The sequence below is a fragment of the Felis catus genome, chromosome D3 (assembly GCF_018350175.1).
Source record: "Felis catus isolate Fca126 chromosome D3, F.catus_Fca126_mat1.0, whole genome shotgun sequence".
Taxonomy (NCBI): domain Eukaryota; kingdom Metazoa; phylum Chordata; class Mammalia; order Carnivora; family Felidae; genus Felis; species Felis catus.
The window spans coordinates 93,826,143-93,832,438 of NC_058379.1; positions in this window are offsets into that span (position 1 = coordinate 93,826,143).

Sequence of the window (6,296 nt, forward strand, 5' to 3'; positions counted from 1 at the left end):
GCCGACCCCGTGCACCAAGTGCTGGAGCAGAGGGGTCCCGCATGCACTGAGGGCAGCCGTCCGACTGGCCGCCGTCGCCACCCTGCACGCGCACCCGGCAGATCGGGCGCTTGCGTCCGCCCGGGACGTGCGTTGGCATTCAAAAAAGCTTTGTTTGTAAGGGCCAAACGCTGGGCCCGACCGGGCTGTGCGCCGAGCACAACAGGCAGTGAGTGTGGTGCATGCAGGCGAGGAGCACGACGCAGCCCTGCACACCTGTGCACCTCGCCGGACGGCGCTCACAGCGCGAGTGTGGGATGCGCGACTCCAGGCACAGCTTCCCGAGCAGACAGCAGAGCGCCCTGCGCCCGGGGAGGGCGTGAGGCCGGCGTCTGGGGCGCCACAACGTTCCGTACCTTGGTCTTGGGGTCTCGCGGCAGGTCGCTGGGAACACGCTCTCCAAGGGGCACGCGTCCCGTCGCACGCTTGGCCGCGCGCGGGTCGTCCCGAATTCGAGGAATCGTGGGCCTCGGGACCAGGCGCCCTTGGATCTGAGTTGGGGCCTGCCGTTCACTCTGCTCCTACGTGGGGCTGCCGGAGCCACCCACCCCCTCGGGGCCTCAGCTTCTTCATCTGCAGCCGCGTGGTGACAGCACCCGCCGCAGGGGCTGTTGTGAAGGTGCCCCCGGTGGACGCCGACCAGGGCGCAGGGTCCCGCCCGCCTCGGCGAGTGCCGACTGCTCCCACGATTCCACGGCTCACCCTGTCCAGGTGGCCAGAGTCGTCGGCCGCGGGCTGGTGCGATCCTTGCCCCGTTTCTCCATTCTTCCCATCACGTCGCCTCGGGCTGCGCTCGGCGTCCAAAGCCAGGTCTCAGGACGCAGCCCGCCTGAGAGCTTCCTTTCTGTGCGGACGGGCCTGCTGTCACCTGTGGCGCATAAACATCCCTCACAGTTTGGCACCAGCTGCCTCTGTGCCTCCCGGGCGTTCCCAGCCCCTGTGACAAGTGGAGGTAAAGCCGAGAGTCGGGAGACTCGGATTCAAGCTGCTTGTTACGCTCACACCTTCTCCCAGCGTGGAACTGAGAGGGGAAATGGGATCGCGAGCGTCTCGAAAGCAACAAAAACACAAAAACCACGAATGCTTCTTTAATAATTAGCGACCCTGGATCTGAGCCAGGGCGCCTCTCAGATCCAAACCGTGTTGGAGTCAATCGACCCGCACGGAGTGAGGCACACGCCCGCGGGAGCCCCCCGCCCCCCCGCAGCCCACGAGCGCCGTGGGGCCTTCGTGCAGCCACACCAGCCTTGCCGTGGCCTTTTGCGGGATTCGCCACGAACCTTAGTTGTGTCCTCAGGTAAGCTTTGACGAAACGACACCGGCAAATCAGGCCGGCAGCTGCTTGCTCTGATCTTTGGGGAACTGGGTCCGTTTCTGGATCCTGCTGAGGGGGAATAATGTTGATGTGTCCCGTGTAAACACACGCACGTCAGGACGAATACCCACACTGCCCTCGTATGTGAAGTCACAGGGGGAGGGAAGCGAACAAGGGAGGTTTGAGGCTCAAATGTGGGCCTGATAACTTGACCTGTGGTCGCGACAAAATGCCTTATCTTCACGCCTCCTGGGAGCCTGGGGGAAGCGCATCCCAGGACGCTGGGGTGGGGCTGGGACACGCGGCCACCAAGACCCTGCGCTGGACTCGACCCGAAAGGCCGACGCCGAGGACGCCCCGTCGAGCCCGGGGCTCAGCCACAGGCACCGCTGGGTTCGGTTCTCAGCGACGTCTAAGTTGGAAAGCCTCCTCGCCGTCAAGCCTCCGCCATAGCGCGTAGGAGCCTCGGTCCAGGTAAACATTTTACATTTTTAATTGCTCATTATAGCGGGCAGCAATTAAAGCTGTTGTGGTCACATAATTAAGAGGCAGACAAGGAAGGTTCTCAGTTTCTGTCAACCTGAATGCTGGTCTCCTTCCCGCCCGCCAGGGTGGGGCGGGTGGGGCGCCCGCTCCCCGGCTTCCCAGGGGCCCAGGCAGACGCAGAGCAGGCACCCCGACTCCCACCGTCGTCCCGGGACGGCGGCGCGTGGGGCCCCACAAGGACCCGCGGGCGCCCATCTTCTGGGCGCGTGGGGCTGAGCAGCGCGGACCAGCATCCCTCTGGAACGCGTTCTTGGCACTGGGCGCTGGGAAGGCGTCCTGGAAACGAGGCAGGAGTTAGTCACCCCTGCGTGACTCATCTGGCGGGGTCGCCTGACACTGGAGAGATGTGGTCTGTCCTTCAGAAACACCAGCCTGCCGCCCGCCCCACTCTCGGCTGCTGGTTTCTCCCAAAATTACAGGGAGGAGTGGTTTGCATGCAGATGAACGTGCAGTTTTGAGCACCCCCGAAAATGACTCAACCAGAACATTCTCCGGAGTCTTGCCCATGAGCCAGCCCCTCACTCCCTGGTGGTCTCACCGCCGTGCCGGGCTCCCTGCACTGCCGCCTCCGACCACGTGTCACCAGCTCCGACCGCCCGTCCGGACCCACTGCCTTCCACTCCCTGAGCCCAGCCGCGCGGTGGGACCCGCCAGCGCGTCCGAGGGAGGAGAAGGCGAGTCCCTGCCGGCCACGCGGCACGGAGGACGCACGGAGGACACACGGCGGCCTCTGCCTGCGAGGACTCTGGGCTTGGGGTGGGGTCTGTGGCCCTCCCGCCCCTCAGTCAGGGACCTAGGCCTCCTGACCGTCCCCTTAAAGAGTGGTTGTGTTTCCTGCCACCCGTCCTGCGCGGGGAGGTCAGGGACTCGAGAGTGAGAGTCAGTCTCCTCGGAAGAGAAAGGGAGTCTCCCCACTGAGTGGCCGTTGTTCCTGAGCTCAGAGGGTCAGAGGTGGCCCTCTCTGGAAAGGCGAGGCTTTCACCGCCGCAGTGACAGGATCGCTCTAGGGGTCAGTCCTCTAAGGGATCTGGGCTGGGTTCTTCTAACTTTCCTCCTGACTCTTCGAGCGGGACAGCAAGGGGGACACAGCGGGAGCCCGCAGGGACAGAGGAGACAGGGCTCACGAGGAAGCCGGCAGCTCGGCGGGAGCTCACCCGGTGTGTGAGGCGCACGGCGTCGCGCTCAGGTCCCAAGACGGGGAGGCCCTCGGCGCCCCCACAGCACCCACAGCTGTGCGACACGGCCGAGCCGGAGAGAATCCCCGAGACCCTCCGCCGGCACCTCCCGGACGTGCTCCGGCTGCCGGGAGGACCGCGGGCCCGGCACCTGCAGGGGCTTGTGGCCGGCCCTGGACGGGAGCTGCCTTGCGCCGGCCCCTCAGAGGGATTCGTTCAGTTTTCAGGAATCTGGGCAGCCAGTTGCTGGTAACTTGCAATTGTCCGTGATGAGAGAATTTACACTATGGAAATTGGACAGCATCCTAAGTCAGGCTTTTTCCCCCAGAGGGCCAACCGCCAGACCTTGCCAGCAACGGAAAATCCAGGGAGCAGGGGAAACCCTCATGACTGTGGAAAGATACGAAAAGTCGTCATAATCAGAGAAAACACAGTCGAGGTAAAAGGAATTGTTCAGAGTGCTGAGCTCCTGGAAATTAAAAAATTAAAGAACTTAAAATTAAATTAAATTGGAAACTTGAAAAATGACGGCACAAATAAAAATTCACAGGAAGAGTTGAAGGCAAAATTCAAATACCCTAAGGCAGCTGGGGGGGCTCGGCCAGTTAAGCATCTGACTTCAGCTCAGGTCACGATCTCACGGTCCGTGGGTTCAAGCCCCACGTCAGGCCCTGTGCTGACAGCTCGGAGACTGGAGCCTGCTTCCGATTCTGTGTCTCCCTCTCTCTCTGCCCCCCCTCTGCTCTCTCTCTCTCTCTCTCAAAGATAAATAAACATTTTTAAAGCTTTAAAAAAGTATGCAAATACCCTAGGAAGCAGAGTGGGCTCTGGAGAAGCAGGAGTTCACACAAGTTAGGGGTCCACATCCGCACGGCCCCACGTCTGACCCAAGGAGTTCCAGAAACAGAAAGCAGAAAGTGAGCTCCCACGCACGGAAGCTCCTGGCTCTCCAGGCCGCGAGAGCAAAGCCGCGGGCGCCCCGAGTGGACCCTCCCCCGCGCGGCCTGCTGGGCTCTGAGGCCGAGGAGAGAACCAGCAGCTGCCTGGGTTTGGATGTCGGAATGGCCCCGGAGTCCTAAATAGCAACACGGAACCCAGAGCACCGTGAGCAATGCCTTTCTGGTTTTCAGGACAATAGTTTCCTACTGGAAGTTCCAAACCAAACACTTTTTCAGTCCAGCACGAGAGGAAGAAGGTATTTTCAGATCTGAATGAGGCTCCTATAGAGCGTGAGGTGCCCGCCGGAGAGCACGCCCACAGGGCGGTCCGCATCCTGGACACAGGCTCGCAGAGACCACATCCGGGCATGAGCGCGGGGGCTCGGGTGGGCGTCCCCAGGAGAGCGCCGGAGCGCGTCAGCTGGACGGGGAGGGGGCAGAATCCACAACAGCCCCGTGAGCTGAGCACTTGGAAAATCGAAAATCGAGGCGGTCGTTGATCCGCACAAGGCAGGATACGAACTCACAACATATCAGGGTGCAGCTTTGGGAGCAGTGTGGGCAGAAGTCCTGCACACCTGCAGCCCGTGGCTGCGTCGACGAGTGCCGCCAGCCCCAGCCTGGCCCTTCCACGTGCCGTGCCACGCTCGAAGGAGCGGCCCCGCCAGCCGGAGCCCGGTTCCCCGGGCGAACCCGTGCAGAGGAGCCTCGGACTTGGATCCACGCACCCGGCGACACTTTGCTGGAGAAGCTGGAGGGGTGGGGGCTGGAGAGGCGCCGGGCCACGTGGACAGAGTCCCCTCTGTGACGGGCGGACCAGCTCACCCGGGGTCGGAGGAACCCGGTGCCCCGGGCCCCTCTCACTCGTGCCGTGGGAACTAAGTCTTAACAAAGGCAGACTTGCTCCTCTGGTGGGGGAGGGCACAGCTGGCCCTGGGGACGACCAGCCCGGGGCCCCACGGCTGGGCCGGGCCACCTGAGCCGGGTGGTGCCTGACGTGGAAGAGGCTGGGGGATGGGGTCTGGAGGCAACACCGAGGGCGACAAAACCCCCACCTTCACCTTCGGAGTCAGGAGCGGCGGATGACGCCTAAACCCTGAATGTCTTAAAACAGTGGCGCAGACTGAGCCGAAATCAGCCGGAAGTTGGGAGGCCCGCAGTGGGTCCTTTAGGGAGTGAGAAGCAGGGTGTGGACGGGCGTGGCCAAGCACACTCTGCCGGCTGGTGGAGGCTGAAACTATAAAAACACATCCAGGTTCCTAAAAAATGTCTTAACTGTAATAGAAATAAAAACTAAAGAAGACGGCAAAGTAATAGACAAAATAAGTTTTGCTGAAGCGAAACAGTCTGTGTGCAGGGGGAAGACTGGCGAACAGCTTGGGGGGACCCCCAGCCCTGCGCCCCGAGCCCGGCCCAGGCCTCCGCTGGAGGGAGTGGCGGGCGCTCGCCCGGAGCCCTGCTTCCTGGGGACCCAGAGCTCCTCAGAGATGGGCTGATGCCAGGAAAACAGGTGCCCTCGGGTGGGCCCCCTGCCCCGGTTCCAGAAGAGCCTGCCCTGCTGGGCACCAGCCTCTCGGCCCCCGTCAGCCCCGAGCTCCTGGGATGTTCAGAGTGGAAAGGAGGCTGCAGGCTTTAACCCCTAAATGCTTACGATTTAAAAAATGGGTCTGGCAAATGATTAAACTAAACCGAAGACCTAATTGCTTTCATTTAAAATAATATGAAAGCAAACGTGATATTGTGTTGAACTTGGACGAACGGTACCTTTGGCAACAGAGTCCTGTCTCCCCCACAGACCGCTGTGCAGAAACACTACGAAATGAGGTCCTCGGTGCCTGTTACGCCGAAGTAGTTTTCAACGGAGCAAATGGCCGCTTTGGGGAATGGTCCAGCCCGTTTCTGTCTTCAGCCCTGAGAGCAACTCCCACTGATGGGGCAAGAGCAGAGAGGGCCCACATTTTCGTTGCGATGGCCAAATGCCGCGTGGGCTGCGGAGGCCGGGCCCCTGAAGGACTCCCAGCCCTGACGCAGCCGTGGGCCCGGAGGCCAGGGTGCGAGATACTGGAAACCGTGACTCAGAGGGGCCTCCAGCTCCTGGGCCCTGTTCCAGGTGCCGGCGCGAGGCTGTGCCCTGCACAGAGCTCGGGGCAGCAGCTGCCAGCGCGGACACGTCCGCGCCCGGCCGGGAAGGCGCGGGGGGCCTTGTGCGGGCCGTGGGCACAGTGCTGACCCGTGCAGCGGACGGGGCCCCCCGCCGAGGAACACTGCGGCTGGGCCAGGCCC